This window comes from Oncorhynchus keta, unplaced genomic scaffold (genome assembly GCF_023373465.1).
Source record: "Oncorhynchus keta strain PuntledgeMale-10-30-2019 unplaced genomic scaffold, Oket_V2 Un_contig_23483_pilon_pilon, whole genome shotgun sequence".
Lineage (NCBI taxonomy): Eukaryota > Metazoa > Chordata > Actinopteri > Salmoniformes > Salmonidae > Oncorhynchus > Oncorhynchus keta.
The window spans coordinates 9,273-28,801 of NW_026283406.1; the positions used below are offsets into that span (position 1 = coordinate 9,273).

The 19,529-nt window shown below is 35.0% G+C and overlaps 1 long non-coding RNA gene across 10 annotated transcripts; it reads left to right on the forward strand.

Moving 5' to 3' along the window:
- The first annotated feature begins 4,923 nt into the window (after positions 1-4,923).
- Positions 4,924-15,380, forward strand: LOC127921768 (uncharacterized). Of its 10 annotated transcripts, none has more exons than XR_008109517.1 (6): positions 4,924-5,100; positions 12,876-12,961; positions 13,810-13,852; positions 14,744-14,872; positions 15,002-15,087; positions 15,303-15,380. It is a non-coding gene; the product is annotated as an uncharacterized LOC127921768 (long non-coding RNA). The 10 variants fall into 10 exon arrangements; XR_008109518.1 differs by having other exon boundaries at positions 14,830-14,958; XR_008109513.1 differs by lacking the exon at positions 15,303-15,380 and having other exon boundaries at positions 15,002-15,152.
- Positions 15,381-19,529: the final 4,149 nt, after the last annotated feature.

A 19,529-nucleotide genomic window follows, 5' to 3' on the forward strand; every position in this document is an offset into this window, starting at 1 on the left:
TCTATTCATTCTATTTACCAGTCATATTACCAGGGTTAGAGGTTCTATTCATTCTATTTACCAGGGTTACAGGTTCTATTCATTCTATTTACCAGTCATAATACCAGGGTTAGAGGTTCTATTCATTCTATTTACCAGTCATATTACCAGGGTTAGAGGTTCTATTCATTCTATTTACTAGTCATATTACCAGGGTTAGAGGTTCTATTCATTCTATTTACCAGTCGTATTACCAGGGTTACAGGTTCTATTCATTCTATTTACCAGTCATAATACCAGGGTTACAGGTTCTATTCATTCTATTTACCAGTCATATTACCAGGGTTACAGGTTCTATTAATTCTATTTACCAGTCATAATACCAGGGTTACAGGTTCTATTCATTCTATTTACCAGTCATATTACCAGGGTTACAGGTTCTATTCATTCTATTTACCAGTCATAATACCAGGGTTACAGGTTCTATTCATTCTATTTACCAGTCATATTACCAGGGTTACAGGTTCTATTCATTATATTTACCAGTCATAATACCAGGGTTACAGGTTCTATTCATTCTATTTACCAGATATGTTACCAGAGTTACAGGTTCTATTCATTCTATTTACCAGTCATTACCAGGGTTACAGGTTCTATTCATTCTATTTACCAGTCATATTACCAGGGTTACAGGTTCTATTCATTCTGTTACCAGTCATGTTACCAGGGTTACAGGTTCTATTCATTCTATTTACCAGTCATGTTACCAGGGTTACAGGTTCTATTCATTCTATTTACCAGTCATGTTACCAGGGTTACAGGTTCTATTCATTCTATTTACCAGTCATATTACCAGGGTTACAGGTTCTATTCATTCTATTTACCAGTCATAATACCAGGGTTACAGGTTCTATTCATTCTATTTACCAGTCATATTACCAGGGTTACAGGTTCTATTCATTCTATTTACCAGTCATAATACCAGGGTTACAGGTTCTATTCATTCTATTTACCAGTCATATTACCAGGGTTACAGGTTCTATTCATTCTATTTACCAGTCATAATACCAGGGTTACAGATTCTATTCATTCTATTTACCAGTCATAATACCAGGGTTACAGGTTCTATTCATTCTATTTACCAGTCATATTACCAGGGTTACAGGTTCTATTCATTCATTTACCAGTCATATTACCAGGGTTACAGGTTCTATTCATTCTATTTACCAGTCATAATACCAGGGTTACAGGTTCTATTCATTCTATTTACCAGTCATATTACCAGGGTTACAGGTTCTATTCATTCTATTTACCAGTCATATTACCAGGGTTACAGGTTCTATTCATTACCTATTTACCAGTCATATTACCAGGGTTACAGGTTCTATTCATTCTATTTACCAGTCATATTACCAGGGTTACAGGTTCTATTCATTCTATTTACCAGTCATGTTACCAGGGTTACAGGTTCTATTCATTCTATTTACCAGTCATAATACCAGGGTTACAGGTTCTATTCATTCTATTTACCAGTCATGTTACCAGGGTTACAGGTTCTATTCATTCTATTTACCAGTCAGGTTCTATTCATTACCAGGGTTAGAGGTTCTATTCATTCTATTTACCAGTCATATTACCAGGGTTACAGGTTCTATTCATTCTATTTACCAGTCATGTTACCAGGGTTACAGGTTCTATTCATTCTATTTACCAGTCATATTACCAGGGTTACAGGTTCTATTCATTTATTTACCAGTCATAATACCAGGGTTACAGGTTCTATTCATTCTATTTACCAGTTATGTTACCAGGTTACAGGTTCTATTCATTCTATTTACCAGTCATTACCAGGGTTACAGGTTCTATTCATTCTATTTACCAGTCATATTACCAGGGTTACAGGTTCTATTCATTCTATTTACCAGTCATGTTACCAGGGTTACAGGTTCTATTCATTCTATTTTACCAGTCATGTTACCAGGGTTACAGGTTCTATTCATTCTATTTACCAGTCATGTTACCAGGGTTACAGGTTCTATTCATTCTATTTACCAGTCATATTACCAGGGTTACAGGTTCTATTCATTCTATTTACCAGTCATATTACCAGGGTTACAGGTTCTATTCATTCTATTTACCAGTCATATTACCAGGGTTACAGGTTCTATTCATTCTATTTACCAGTCATATTACCAGGGTTACAGGTTCTATTCATTCTATTTACCAGTCATATTACCAGGGTTACAGGTTCTATTCATTCTATTTACCAGTCATATTACCAGGGTTACAGGTTCTATTCATTCTATTTACCAGTCATATTACCAGGGTTACAGGTTCTATTCATTCTATTTACCAGTCATATTACCAGGGTTACAGGTTCTATTCATTCTATTTACCAGTCATATTACCAGGGTTACAGGTTCTATTCATTCTATTTACCAGTCATAATACCAGGGTTACAGGTTCTATTCATTCTATTTACCAGTCATATTACCAGGGTTACAGGTTCTATTCATTCTATTTACCAGTCATAATACCAGGGTTACAGGTTCTATTCATTCTATTTACCAGTCATATTACCAGGGTTACAGGTTCTATTCATTCTATTTACCAGTCATAATACCAGGGTTACAGGTTCTATTCATTCTATTTACCAGTCATAATACCAGGGTTACAGGTTCTATTCATTCTATTTACCAGTCATATTACCAGGGTTACAGGTTCTATTCATTCTATTTACCAGTCATATTACCAGGGTTACAGGTTCTATTCATTCTATTTACCAGTCATATTACCAGGGTTACAGGTTCTATTCATTCTATTTACCAGTCATATTACCAGGGTTACAGGTTCTATTATTTACCAGTCATGTTACCAGGGTTACAGGTTCTATTCATTCTATTTACCAGTCATTACCCAGTTCTATTCATTCTATTTACCAGTCATGTTACCAGGGTTACAGGTTCTATTCATTCTATTTACCAGTCATATTACCAGGGTTACAGGTTCTATTCATTCTATTTACCAGGGTTACAGGTTCTATTCATTCTATTTACCAGTCATGTTACCAGGGTTACAGGTTCTATTCATTCTATTTACCAGTCATGTTACCAGGGTTACAGGTTCTATTCATTCTATTTACCAGTCATATTACCAGGGTTACAGGTTCTATTCATTCTATTTACCAGTCATAATACCAGGGTTACAGGTTCTATTCATTCTATTTACCAGTTATATTACCAGGTTACAGGTTCTATTCATTCTATTTACCAGTCATATTACCAGGGTTACAGGTTCTATTCATTCTATTTACCAGTCATATTACCAGGGTTACAGGTTCTATTCATTCTATTTACCAGTCATGTTACCAGGGTTACAGGTTCTATTCATTCTATTTACCAGTCATGTTACCAGGGTTACAGGTTCTATTCATTCTATTTACCAGTCATGTTACCAGGGTTACAGGTTCTATTCATTCTATTTACCAGTCATATTACCAGGGTTACAGGTTCTATTCATTCTATTTACCAGTCATAATACCAGGGTTACAGGTTCTATTCATTCTATTTACCAGTCATATTACCAGGGTTACAGGTTCTATTCATTCTATTTACCAGTCATAATTACCAGGGTTACAGGTTCTATTCATTCTATTTACCAGTCATATTACCAGGGTTACAGGTTCTATTCATTCTATTTACCAGTCATAATACCAGGGTTACAGGTTCTATTCATTCTATTTACCAGTCATATTACCAGGGTTACAGGTTCTATTCATTCTATTTACCAGTCATATTACCAGGGTTACAGGTTCTATTCATTCTATTTACCAGTCATAATACCAGGGTTACAGGTTCTATTCATTCTATTTACCAGTCATAATACCAGGGTTACAGGTTCTATTCATTCTATTTACCAGTCATATTACCAGGGTTACAGGTTCTATTCATTCTATTTACCAGTCATAATACCAGGGTTACAGGTTCTATTCATTCATTTACCAGTCATATTACCAGGGTTACAGGTTCTATTCATTCTATTTTACCAGGGTTACAGGTTCTATTCATTCTATTTACCAGTCATATTACCAGGGTTACAGGTTCTATTCATTCTATTTACCAGTCATGTTACCAGGGTTACAGGTTCTATTCATTCTATTTACCAGTCATTACCAGGGTTACAGGTTCTATTCATTCTATTTACCAGGTTACCAGGGTTACAGGTTCTATTCATTCTATTTACCAGTCATATTACCAGGGTTACAGGTTCTATTCATTCTATTTACCAGGGTTAGAGGTTCTATTCATTCTATTTACCAGTCATATTACCAGGGTTACAGGTTCTATTCATTCTATTTACCAGTCATATTACCAGGGTTACAGGTTCTATTCATTCTATTTACCAGTCATATTACCAGGGTTACAGGTTCTATTCATTCTATTTACCAGTCATATTACCAGGGTTACAGGTTCTATTCATTCTATTTACCAGTCATATTACCAGGGTTACAGGTTCTATTCATTCTATTTACCAGTCATATTACCAGGGTTACAGGTTCTATTCATTCTATTTACCAGTCATATTACCAGGGTTACAGGTTCTATTCATTCTATTACCAGGTTCTATTCATTCTCATTTACCAGGGTTACAGGTTCTATTCATTCTATTTACCAGTCATATTACCAGGGTTACAGGTTCTATTCATTCTATTTACCAGTCATATTACCAGGGTTACAGGTTCTATTCATTCATTTACCAGTCATATTACCAGGGTTACAGGTTCTATTCATTCTATTTACCAGTCATATTACCAGGGTTACAGGTTCTATTCATTCTATTTACCAGTCATATTACCAGGGTTACAGGTTCTATTCATTCTATTTACCAGTCATATTACCAGGGTTAGGTTCTATTCATTCTATTTACCAGTCATATTACCAGGGTTAGAGGTTCTATTCATTCTATTTACCAGTCATATTACCAGGGTTATAGGTTCTATTCATTCTATTTACCAGTCATATTACCAGGGTTATAGGTTCTATTCATTCTATTTACCAGTCATATTACCAGGGTTATAGGTTCTATTCATTCTATTTACCAGTCATATTACCAGGGTTATAGGTTCTATTCATTCTATTTACCAGTCATATTACCAGGGTTACAGGTTCTATTCATTCTATTTACCAGTCATATTACAGGTTCTATTCATTCTATTTACCAGTCATATTACCAGGGTTACAGGTTCTATTCATTCATTTACCAGTCATATTACCAGGGTTACAGGTTCTATTCATTCTATTTACCAGTCATGTTACCAGGTTACAGGTTCTATTCATTCTATTTACCAGTCATATTACCAGGGTTACAGGTTCAGTCATATTACCAGGGTTACAGGTTCTATTCATTCTATTTACCAGTCATATTACCAGGGTTACAGGTTCTATTCATTCTATTTACCAGTCATATTACCAGGGTTACAGGTTCTATTCATTCTATTTACCAGTCATATTACCAGGGTTACAGGTTCTATTCATTCTATTTACCAGTCATATTACCAGGGTTACAGGTTCTATTCATTCTATTTACCAGTCATATTACCAGGGTTACAGGTTCTATTCATTCTATTTACCAGTCATATTACCAGGGTTACAGGTTCTATTCATTCTATTTACCAGTCATATTACCAGGGTTACAGGTTCTATTCATTCTATTTACCAGTCATATTACCAGGGTTACAGGTTCTATTCATTCTATTTACCAGTCATATTACCAGGGTTACAGGTTCTATTCATTCTATTTACCAGTCATATTACCAGGGTTACAGGTTCTATTCATTCTATTTACCAGTCATATTACCAGGGTTACAGGTTCTATTCATTCTATTTCTATTTCAGGGTTACAGGTTCTATTCATTCATATTTACCAGGGTTAGGTTCTATTCATTCTATTTACCAGTCATATTACCAGGGTTACAGGTTCTATTCATTCTATTTACCAGTCATATTACCAGGGTTACAGGTTCTATTCATTCTATTTACCAGTCATAATACCAGGGTTACAGGTTCTATTCATTCTATTTACCAGTCATGTTACCAGGGTTACAGGTTCTATTCATTCTATTTACCAGTCATATTACCAGGGTTACAGGTTCTATTCATTACCAGGGTTATTTCATTCCAGTCATATTACCAGGGTTACAGGTTCTATTCATTCTATTTACCAGTCATATTACCAGGGTTACAGGTTCTATTCATTCTATTTACCAGTCATATTACCAGGGTTACAGGTTCTATTCATTCTATTTACCAGTCATATTACCAGGGTTAGAGGTTCTATTCATTCTATTTACCAGTCATATTACCAGGGTTACAGGTTCTATTCATTCTATTTACCAGGGTTACCAGGGTTACAGGTTCTATTCATTCTATTTACCAGTCATATTACCAGGGTTAGAGGTTCTATTCATTCTATTTACCAGTCATATTACCAGGGTTACAGGTTCTATTCATTCTTTACCAGTCATGTTACCAGGGTTACAGGTTCTATTCATTCTATTTACCAGTCATATTACCAGGGTTACAGGTTCTATTCATTCTATTTACCAGTCATATTACCAGGGTTAGAGGTTCTATTCATTCTATTTACCAGTCATATTACCAGGGTTACAGGTTCTATTCATTCTATTTACCAGTCATATTACCAGGGTTACAGGTTCTATTCATTCTATTTACCAGTCATATTACCAGGGTTACAGGTTCTATTCATTCTATTTACCAGTCATATTACCAGGGTTACAGGTTCTATTCATTCTATTTACCAGTCATATTACCAGGGTTACAGGTTCTATTCATTCTATTTACCAGTCATATTACCAGGGTTACAGGTTCTATTCATTCATTTACCAGTCATATTACCAGGGTTACAGGTTCTATTCATTCTGTTACCAGTCATATTACCAGGGTTACAGGTTCTATTCATTCTATTTACCAGTCATATTACCAGGGTTACAGGTTCTATTCATTCTATTTACCAGTCATATTACCAGGGTTACAGGTTCTATTCATTCTATTTACCAGTCATATTACCAGGGTTACAGGTTCTATTCATTCTATTTACCAGTCATATTACCAGGGTTAGAGGTTCTATTCATTCTATTTACCAGTCATATTACCAGGGTTAGAGGTTCTATTCATTCTATTTACCAGTCATATTACCAGGGTTAGAGGTTCTATTCATTCTATTTACCAGTCATATTACCAGGGTTACAGGTTCTATTCATTCTATTTACCAGTCATATTACCAGGTTACAGGTTCTATTCATTCTATTTACCAGTCATATTACCAGGGTTACAGGTTTCTATTCATTCTATTTACCAGTCATATTACCAGGGTTACAGGTTCTATTCATTCTATTTACCAGTCATATTACCAGGGTTACAGGTTCTATTCATTCTATTTACCAGTCATATTACCAGGGTTAGAGGTTCTATTCATTCTATTTACCAGTCATATTACCAGGGTTACAGGTTCTATTCATTCTATTTACCAGTCATATTACCAGGGTTACAGGTTCTATTCATTCTATTTACCAGTCATATTCAGGTTCTATTCATTCTATTTACCAGTCATATTACCAGGGTTACAGGTTCTATTCATTCTATTTACCAGTCATATTACCAGGGTTAGAGGTTCTATTCATTCTATTTACCAGTCATATTACCAGGGTTAGAGGTTCTATTCATTCTATTTACCAGTCATATTACCAGGGTTAGAGGTTCTATTCATTCTATTTACCAGTCATATTACCAGGGTTAGAGGTTCTATTCATTCTATTTACCAGTCATATTACCAGGGTTACAGGTTCTATTCATTCTATTTACCAGTCATATTACCAGGGTTACAGGTTCTATTCATTCTATTTACCAGTCATGTTACCAGGGTTACAGGTTCTATTCATTCTATTTACCAGTCATATTACCAGGGTTACAGGTTCTATTCATTCTATTTACCAGTCATATTACCAGGGTTACAGGTTCTATTCATTCTATTTACCAGTCATATTACCAGGGTTACAGGTTCTATTCATTCTATTTACCAGTCATGTTACCAGGGTTACAGGTTCTATTCATTCTATTTACCAGTCATATTACCAGGGTTACAGGTTCTATTCATTCTATTTACCAGGGTTACAGGTTCTTTTCATATTTACCAGTCATATTACCAGGGTTACAGGTTCTATTCATTCTATTTACCAGTCATATTACCAGGGTTACAGGTTCTATTCATTCTATTTACCAGTCATATTACCAGGGTTACAGGTTCTATTCATTCTATTTACCAGTCATATTACCAGGGTTACAGGTTCTATTCATTCTATTTACCAGTCATATTACCAGGGTTACAGGTTCTATTCATTCTATTTACCAGTCATATTACCAGGGTTAGAGGTTCTATTCATTCTATTTACCAGTCATATTACCAGGGTTACAGGTTCTATTCATTCTATTTACCAGTCATATTACCAGGGTTACAGGTTCTATTCATTCTATTTACCAGTCATATTACCAGGGTTAGAGGTTCTATTCATTCTATTTACCAGTCATATTACCAGGGTTAGAGGTTCTATTCATTCTATTTACCAGTCATATTACCAGGGTTACAGGTTCTATTCATTCTATTTACCAGTCATATTACCAGGGTTACAGGTTCTATTCATTCTATTTACCAGTCATATTACCAGGGTTACAGTTTCTATTCATTCTATTTACCAGTCATGTTACCAGGGTTACAGGTTCTATTCATTCTATTTACCAGTCATATTACCAGGGTTACAGGTTCTATTCATTCTATTTACCAGTCATATTACCAGGGTTACAGGTTCTATTCATTCTATTTACCAGTCATATTACCAGGGTTACAGGTTCTATTCATTCTATTTACCAGGGTTAGAGGTCTATTCATTATTTACCAGTCATGTTACCAGGGTTACAGGTTCTATTCATTCTATTTACCAGGTTACCAGGGTTACAGGTTCTATTCATTCTATTTACCAGTCATATTACCAGGGTTAGAGGTTCTATTCATTCTATTTACCAGTCATATTACCAGGGTTAGAGGTTCTATTCATTCTATTTACCAGTCATATTACCAGGGTTACAGGTTCTATTCATTCTATTTACCAGTCATATTACCAGGGTTACAGGTTCTATTCATTCTATTTACCAGTCATGTTACCAGGGTTACAGGTTCTATTCATTCTATTTACCAGTCATATTACCAGGGTTACAGGTTCTATTCATTCTATTTACCAGTCATATTACCAGGGTTACAGTTCTATTCATTCTATTTACCAGTCATATTACCAGGGTTAGGTTCTATTCATTCTATTTACCAGTCATATTACCAGGGTTACAGGTTCAATTCATTCTATTTACCAGTCATGTTACCAGGGTTACAGGTTCTATTCATTCTATTTACCAGTCATATTACCAGGGTTAGAGGTTCTATTCATTCTATTTACCAGTCATATTACCAGGGTTACAGGTTCTATTCATTCTATTTACCAGTCATATTACCAGGGTTACAGGTTCTATTCATTCTATTTACCAGTCATATTACCAGGGTTACAGGTTCTATTCATTCTATTTACCAGTCATATTACCAGGGTTAGAGGTTCTATTCATTCTATTTACCAGTCATATTACCAGGGTTACAGGTTCTATTCATTCTATTTACCAGTCATATTACCAGGGTTACAGGTTCTATTCATTCTATTTACCAGTCATATTACCAGGGTTACAGGTTCTATTCATTCTATTTACCAGTCATATTACCAGGGTTACAGGTTCTATTCATTCTATTTACCAGTCATATTACCAGGGTTACAGGTTCTATTCATTCTATTTACCAGTCATATTACCAGGGTTACAGGTTCTATTCATTCTATTTACCAGTCATAATACCAGGGTTACAGTTTCTATTCATTCTATTTACCAGTCATATTACCAGGGTTACAGGTTCTATTCATTCTATTTACCAGTCATATTACCAGGGTTACAGGTTCTATTCATTCTATTTACCAGTCATATTACCAGGGTTAGAGGTTCTATTCATTCTATTTACCAGTCATATTACCAGGGTTACAGGTTCTATTCATTCTATTTACCAGTCATATTACCAGGGTTACAGGTTCTATTCATTCTATTTACCAGTCATATTACCAGGGTTACAGGTTCTATTCATTCATTTACCAGTCATATTACCAGGGTTACAGGTTCTATTCATTCTATTTACCAGTCAGATTACCAGGGTTACAGGTTCTATTCATTCTATTTACCAGTCATATTACCAGGGTTACAGGTTCTATTCATTCTATTTACCAGTCATGTTACCAGGGTTACAGGTTCTATTCATTCTATTTACCAGTCATATTACCAGGGTTACAGGTTCTATTCATTCTATTTACCAGGGTTACAGGTTCTATTCATTCTATTTACCAGTCATATTACCAGGGTTACAGGTTCTATTCATTCTATTTACCAGTCATATTACCAGGGTTACAGGTTCTATTCATTCTATTTACCAGTCATATTACCAGGGTTAGAGGTTCTATTCATTCTATTTACCAGTCAGATTACCAGGGTTAGAGGTTCTATTCATTCTATTTACCAGTCATATTACCAGGGTTACAGGTTCTATTCATTCTATTTACCAGTCATATTACCAGGGTTACAGGTTCTATTCATTCTATTTACCAGTCATATTACCAGGGTTACAGGTTCTATTCATTCTATTTACCAGTCATATTACCAGGGTTACAGGTTCTATTCATTCTATTTACCAGTCATATTACCAGGGTTAGAGGTTCTATTCATTCTATTTACCAGTCATATTACCAGGGTTACAGGTTCTATTCATTCTATTTACCAGTCATATTACCAGGGTTACAGGTTCTATTCATTCTATTTACCAGTCATATTACCAGGGTTACAGGTTCTATTCATTCTATTTACCAGTCATATTACCAGGGTTACAGGTTCTATTCATTCTATTTACCAGTCATATTACCAGGGTTACAGGTTCTATTCATTCTATTTACCAGTCATATTACCAGGGTTACAGGTTCTATTCATTCTATTTACCAGTCATAATACCAGGGTTACAGTTTCTATTCATTCTATTTACCAGTCATATTACCAGGGTTACAGGTTCTATTCATTCTATTTACCAGTCATAATACCAGGGTTACAGGTTCTATTCATTCTATTTACCAGTCATATTACCAGGGTTAGAGGTTCTATTCATTCTATTTACCAGTCATATTACCAGGGTTACAGGTTCTATTCATTCTATTTCAGTCATATTACCAGGGTTACAGTTTCTATTCATTCTATTTACCAGTCATGTTACCAGGGTTACAGGTTCTATTCATTCTATTTACCAGTCATATTACCAGGGTTACAGGTTCTATTCATTCTATTTTCATTCAGGGTTAGGTTCTATTCATTCTATTTACCAGTCATATTACCAGGGTTACAGGTTCTATTCATTCTATTTACCAGTCATATTACCAGGGTTACAGGTTCTATTCATTCTATTTACCAGTCATATTACCAGGGTTACAGGTTCTATTCATTCTATTTACCAGTCATATTACCAGGGTTACAGGTTCTATTCATTCTATTTACCAGTCATATTACCAGGGTTACAGGTTCTATTCATTCTATTTACCAGTCATATTACCAGGGTTAGAGGTTCTATTCTTTCATTACCAGTCAGATTACCAGGGTTAGGTTCTATTCATTCTATTTCAGTCATATTACCAGGGTTACAGGTTCTATTCATTCTATTTACCAGTCATATTACCAGGGTTAGAGGTTCTATTCATTCTATTTACCAGTCATATTACCAGGGTTACAGGTTCTATTCATTCTATTTACCAGTCATATTACCAGGGTTAGAGGTTCTATTCATTCTATTTACCAGTCATATTACCAGGGTTAGAGGTTCTATTCATTCTATTTACCAGTCATATTACCAGGGTTAGAGGTTCTATTCATTCTATTTACCAGTCATATTACCAGGGTTAGAGGTTCTATTCATTCTATTTACCAGTCATATTACCAGGGTTACAGGTTCTATTCATTCTATTTACCAGTCATATTACCAGGGTTACAGGTTCTATTCATTCTATTTACCAGTCATGTTACCAGGGTTACAGGTTCTATTCATTCTATTTACCAGTCATATTACCAGGGTTACAGGTTCTATTCATTCTATTTACCAGTCATATTACCAGGGTTAGAGGTTCTATTCATTCTATTTACCAGTCATATTACCAGGGTTACAGGTTCTATTCATTCTATTTACCAGTCATGTTACCAGGGTTACAGGTTCTATTCATTCTATTTACCAGTCATATTACCAGGGTTACAGGTTCTATTCATTCTATTTACCAGGGTTAGAGGTTCTATTCATTCTATTTACCAGTCACGTTACCAGGGTTACAGGTTCTATTCATTCTATTTACCAGTCATGTTACCAGGGTTACAGGTTCTATTCATTCTATTTACCAGTCATATTACCAGGGTTACAGGTTCTATTCATTCTATTTACCAGTCATATTACCAGGGTTAGAGGTTCTATTCATTCTATTTACCAGTCATATTACCAGGGTTACAGGCTCTATTCATTCTATTTACCAGTCATGTTACCAGGGTTACAGGTTCTATTCATTCTATTTACCAGTCATATTACCAGGGTTAGAGGTTCTATTCATTCTATTTACCAGTCATATTACCAGGGTTACAGGTTCTATTCATTCTATTTACCAGTCATATTACCAGGGTTAGAGGTTCTATTCATTCTATTTACCAGTCATATTACCAGGGTTACAGGTTCTATTCATTCTATTTACCAGTCATATTACCAGGGTTATAGGTTCTATTCATTCTATTTACCAGTCATATTACCAGGGTTATAGGTTCTATTCATTCTATTTACCAGTCATATTACCAGGGTTACAGGTTCTATTCATTCTATTTACCAGTCATATTACCAGGGTTACAGGTTCTATTCATTCTATTTACCAGTCATATTACCAGGGTTACAGGTTCTATTCATTCTATTTACCAGTCATAATACCAGGGTTACAGTTTCTATTCATTCTATTTACCAGTCATATTACCAGGGTTACAGGTTCTATTCATTCTATTTACCAGTCATAATACCAGGGTTACAGGTTCTATTCATTCTATTTACCAGTCATATTACCAGGGTTAGAGGTTCTATTCATTCTATTTACCAGTCATATTACCAGGGTTAGAGGTTCTATTCATTCTATTTACCAGTCATATTACCAGGGTTAGAGGTTCTATTCATTCTATTTACCAGTCATATTACCAGGGTTAGAGGTTCTATTCATTCTATTTACCAGTCATATTACCAGGGTTACAGGTTCTATTCATTCTATTTACCAGTCATATTACCAAGGTTACAGGTTATATTCATTCTATTTACCAGTCATATTACCAGGGTTACAGGTTCTATTCATTCTATTTACCAGGGTTACAGGTTCTTTTCATTCTATTTACCAGTCATATTACCAGGGTTACAGGTTCTATTCATTCTATTTACCAGTCATATTACCAGGGTTACAGGTTCTATTCATTCTATTTACCAGTCATATTACCAGGGTTAGAGGTTCTATTCATTCTATTTACCAGTCAGATTACCAGGGTTACAGGTTCTATTCATTCTATTTACCAGTCATATTACCAGGGTTAGAGGTTCTATTCATTCTATTTACCAGTCATATTACCAGGGTTACAGGTTCTATTCATTCTATTTACCAGTCATATGACCAGGGTTATAGGTTCTATTCATTCTATTTACCAGTCATATTACCAGGGTTAGAGGTTCTATTCATTCTATTTACCAGTCATATTACCAGGGTTAGAGGTTCTATTCATTCTATTTACCAGTCATATTACCAGGGTTAGAGGTTCTATTCATTCTATTTACCAGTCATATTACCAGGGTTAGAGGTTCTATTCATTCTATTTACCAGTCATATTACCAGGGTTACAGGTTCTATTCATTCTATTTACCAGTCATATTACCAGGGTTACAGGTTCTATTCATTCTATTTACCAGTCATGTTACCAGGGTTACAGGTTCTATTCATTCTATTTACCAGTCATATTACCAGGGTTAGAGGTTCTATTCATTCTATTTACCAGTCATATTACCAGGGTTAGAGGTTCTATTCATTCTATTTACCAGTCATATTACCAGGGTTAGAGGTTCTATTCATTCTATTTACCAGTCATATTACCAGGGTTAGAGGTTCTATTCATTCTATTTACCAGTCATATTACCAGGGTTACAGGTTCTATTCATTCTATTTACCAGTCATATTACCAAGGTTACAGGTTATATTCATTCTATTTACCAGTCATATTACCAGGGTTACAGGTTCTATTCATTCTATTTACCAGGGTTACAGGTTCTTTTCATTCTATTTACCAGTCATATTACCAGGGTTACAGGTTCTATTCATTCTATTTACCAGTCATATTACCAGGGTTACAGGTTCTATTCATTCTATTTACCAGTCATATTACCAGGGTTAGAGGTTCTATTCATTCTATTTACCAGTCAGATTACCAGGGTTACAGGTTCTATTCATTCTATTTACCAGTCATATTACCAGGGTTACAGGTTCTATTCATTCTATTTACCAGTCATATTACCAGGGTTAGAGGTTCTATTCATTCTATTTACCAGTCATATTACCAGGGTTATAGGTTCTATTCATTCTATTTACCAGTCATATTACCAGGGTTAGAGGTTCTATTCATTCTATTTACCAGTCATATTACCAGGGTTATAGGTTCTATTCATTCTATTTACCAGTCATATTACCAGGGTTAGAGGTTCTATTCATTCTATTTACCAGTCATATTACCAGGGTTATAGGTTCTATTCATTCTATTTACCAGTCATATTACCAGGGTTAGAGGTTCTATTCATTCTATTTACCAGTCATATTACCAGGGTTATAGGTTCTATTCATTCTATTTACCAGTCATATGACCAGGGTTATAGGTTCTATTCATTCTATTTACCAGTCATATTACCAGGGTTATAGGTTCTATTCATTCTATTTACCAGTCATATTACCAGGGTTATAGGTTCTATTCATTCTATTTACCAGTCATATTACCAGGGTTATAGGTTCTATTCATTCTATTTACCAGTCATATTACCAGGGTTATAGGTTCTATTCATTCTATTTACCAGTCATATTACCAGGGTTATAGGTTCTATTCATTCTATTTACCAGTCATATTACCAGGGTTACAGGTTCTATTCATTCTATTTACCAGTCATATTACCAGGGTTACAGGTTCTTTTCATTCTATTTACCAGTCATATTACCAGGGTTAGAGGTTCTATTCATTCTATTTACCAGTCATATTACCAGGGTTAGAGGTTCTATTCATTCTATTTACCAGTCATATTACCAGGGTTAGAGGTTCTATTCATTCTATTTACCAGTCATATTACCAGGGTTACAGGTTCTTTTCATTCTATTTACCAGTCATATTACCAGGGTTAGAGGTTCTATTCATTCTATTTACCAGTCATATTACCAGGGTTACAGGTTCTATTCATTCTATTTACCAGTCATATTACCAGGGTTACAGGTTCTTTTCATTCTATTTACCAGTCATATTACCAGGGTTAGAGGTTCTATTCATTCTATTTACCAGTCATATTACCAGGGTTAGAGGTTCTATTCATTCTATTTACCAGTCATATTACCAGGGTTACAGGTTCTATTCATTCTATTTACCAGTCATATTACCAGGGTTACAGGTTCTTTTCATTCTATTTACCAGTCATATTACCAGGGTTAGAGGTTCTATTCATTCTATTTACCAGTCATATTACCAGGGCTAGAGGTTCTATTCATTCTATTTACCAGTCATATTACCAGGGTTACAGGTTCTATTCATTCTATTTACCAGTCATATTACCAGGGTTAGAGGTTCTATTCATTCTATTTACCAGTCATATTACCAGGGTTAGAGGTTCTATTCATTCTATTTACCAGTCATATTACCAGGGTTAGAGGTTCTATTCATTCTATTTACCAGTCATATTACCAGGGTTAGAGGTTCTATTCATTCTATTTACCAGTCATATTACCAGGGTTACAGGTTCTATTCATTCTATTTACCAGTCATATTACCAGGGTTAGAGGTTCTTTTCATTCTATTTACCAGTCATATTACCAGGGTTAGAGGTTCTATTCATTCTATTTACCAGTCATATTACCAGGGTTAGAGGTTCTATTCATTCTATTTACCAGTCATATTACCAGGGTTAGAGGTTCTATTCATTCTATTTACCAGTCATATTACCAGGGTTAGAGGTTCTATTCATTCTATTTACCAGTCATATTACCAGGGTTACAGGTTCTATTCATTCTATTTACCAGTCATATTACCAGGGTTAGAGGTTCTTTTCATTCTATTTACCAGTCATATTACCAGGGTTAGAGGTTCTATTCATTCTATTTACCAGTCATATTACCAGGGTTAGAGGTTCTATTCATTCTATTTACCAGTCATATTACCAGGGTTAGAGGTTCTATTCATTCTATTTACCAGTCATATTACCAGGGTTACAGGTTCTATTCATTCTATTTACCAGTCATACTACCAGGGTTACAGGTTCTTTTCATTCTATTTACCAGTCATATTACCAGGGTTACAGGTTCTATTCATTCTATTTACCAGTCATATGACCAAGGTTACAGGTTCTATTCATTCTATTTACCAGTCATATTACCAGGGTTACAGGTTCTATTCATTCTATTTACCAGTCATATTACCAGGGTTAGAGGTTCTTTTCATTCTATTTACCAGTCATATTACCAGGGTTAGAGGTTCTATTCATTCTATTTACCAGTCATATTACCAGGGTTACAGGTTCTATTCATTCTATTTACCAGTCATACTACCAGGGTTACAGGTTCTTTTCATTCTATTTACCAGTCATATTACCAGGGTTACAGGTTCTATTCATTCTATTTACCAGTCATATGACCAAGGTTACAGGTTCTATTCATTCTATTTACCAGTCATATTACCAGGGTTACAGGTTCTATTCATTCTATTTACCAGTCATATTACCAGGGTTAGAGGTTCTATTCATTCTATTTACCAGTCATATTACCAGGGTTACAGGTTCTATTCATTCTATTTACCAGTCATATTACCAGGGTTAGAGGTTCTTTTCATTCTATTTACCAGTCATATTACCAGGGTTAGAGGTTCTATTCATTCTATTTACCAGTCATATTACCAGGGTTAGAGGTTCTATTCATTCTATTTACCAGTCATATTACCAGGGTTAGAGGTTCTATTCATTCTATTTACCAGTCATATTACCAGGGTTAGAGGTTCTATTCATTCTATTTACCAGTCATATTACCAGGGTTACAGGTTCTATTCATTCTATTTACCAGTCATATTACCAGGGTTAGAGGTTCTTTTCATTCTATTTACCAGTCATATTACCAGGGTTAGAGGTTCTATTCATTCTATTTACCAGTCATATTACCAGGGTTAGAGGTTCTATTCATTCTATTTACCAGTCAAGTTGTCAGGGTTAGAGGTTCTATTCATTCTATTTACCAGTCATATTACCAGGGTTAGAGGTTCTATTCATTCTATTTACCAGTCATATTACCAGGGTTAGAGGTTCTATTCATTCTATTTACCAGTCATATTACCAGGGTTACAGGTTCTATTCATTCTATTTATCAGTCATATTACCAGGGTTAGAGGTTCTATTCATTCTATTTACCAGTCATATCACCTGGGTTAGAGGTTCTATTCATTCTATTTACCAGTCATATTACCAGGGTTACAGGTTCTATTCATTCTATTTACCAGTCATATCACCAGGGTTACAGGTTCTATTCATTCTATTTATCAGTCATATTACCAGGGTTAGAGGTTCTATTCATTCTATTTACCAGTCATATTACCAGGGTTAGAGGTTCTATTCATTCTATTTACCAGTCATATTACCAGGGTTAGAGGTTCTATTCATTCTATTTACCAGTCATATTACCAGGGTTAGAGGTTCTGTTCATTCTATTTACCAGTCATATTACCAGGGTTACAGGTTCTATTCATTCTATTTACCAGTCATATTACCAGGGTTAGAGGTTCTTTTCATTCTATTTACCAGTCATATTACCAGGGTTAGAGGTTCTATTCATTCTATTTACCAGTCATATTACCAGGGTTAGAGGTTCTATTCTTTCTATTTACCAGTCATATTACCAGGGTTAGAGGTTCTATTCATTCTATTTACCAGTCATATTACCAGGGTTAGAGGTTCTATTCATTCTATTTACCAGTCATATTACCAGGGTTACAGGTTCTATTCATTCTATTTACCAGTCATATTACCAGGGTTAGAGGTTCTTTTCATTCTATTTACCAGTCATATTACCAGGGTTAGAGGTTCTATTCATTCTATTTACCAGTCATATTACCAGGGTTAGAGGTTCTATTCATTCTATTTACCAGTCATATTACCAGGGTTAGAGGTTCTATTCATTCTATTTACCAGTCATATTACCAGGGTTAGAGGTTCTATTCATTCTATTTACCAGTCATATTACCAGGGTTAGAGGTTCTATTCATTCTATTTACCAGTCATATTACCAGGGTTACAGGTTCTATTCATTCTATTTAACAGTCATATTACCAGGGTTACAGGTTCTATTCATTCTATTTACCAGTCATATTACCAGGGTTACAGGTTCTATTCATTCTATTTACCAGTCATATTACCAGGGTTACAGGTTCTATTCATTCTATTTACCAGTCATAATACCAGGGTTACAGTTTCTATTCATTCTATTTACCAGTCATATTACCAGGGTTACAGGTTCTATTCATTCTATTTACCAGTCATATTACCAGGGTTAGAGGTTCTATTCATTCTATTTACCAGTCATATTACCAGGGTTACAGGTTCTATTCATTCTATTTACCAGTCATATTACCAGGGTTAGAGGTTCTATTCATTCTATTTACCAGTCATATTACCAGCGTTAGAGGTTCTATTCATTCTATTTACCAGTCATATTACCAGGGTTAGAGGTTCTATTCATTCTATTTACCAGTCATATTACCAGGGTTACAGGTTCTATTCATTCTATTTACCAGTCATATTACCAGGGTTACAGGTTCTTTTCATTCTATTTACCAGTCATATTACCAGGGTTACAGGTTCTATTCATTCTATTTACCAGTCATATTACCAGGGTTAGAGGTTCTATTCATTCTATTTACCAGTCATATTACCAGGGTTACAGGTTCTATTCATTCTATTTACCAGTCATATTACCAGGGTTAGAGGTTCTATTCATTCTATTTACCAGTCATATTACCAGGGTTAGAGGTTCTATTCATTCTATTTACCAGTCATATTACCAGGGTTAGAGGTTCTATTCTTTC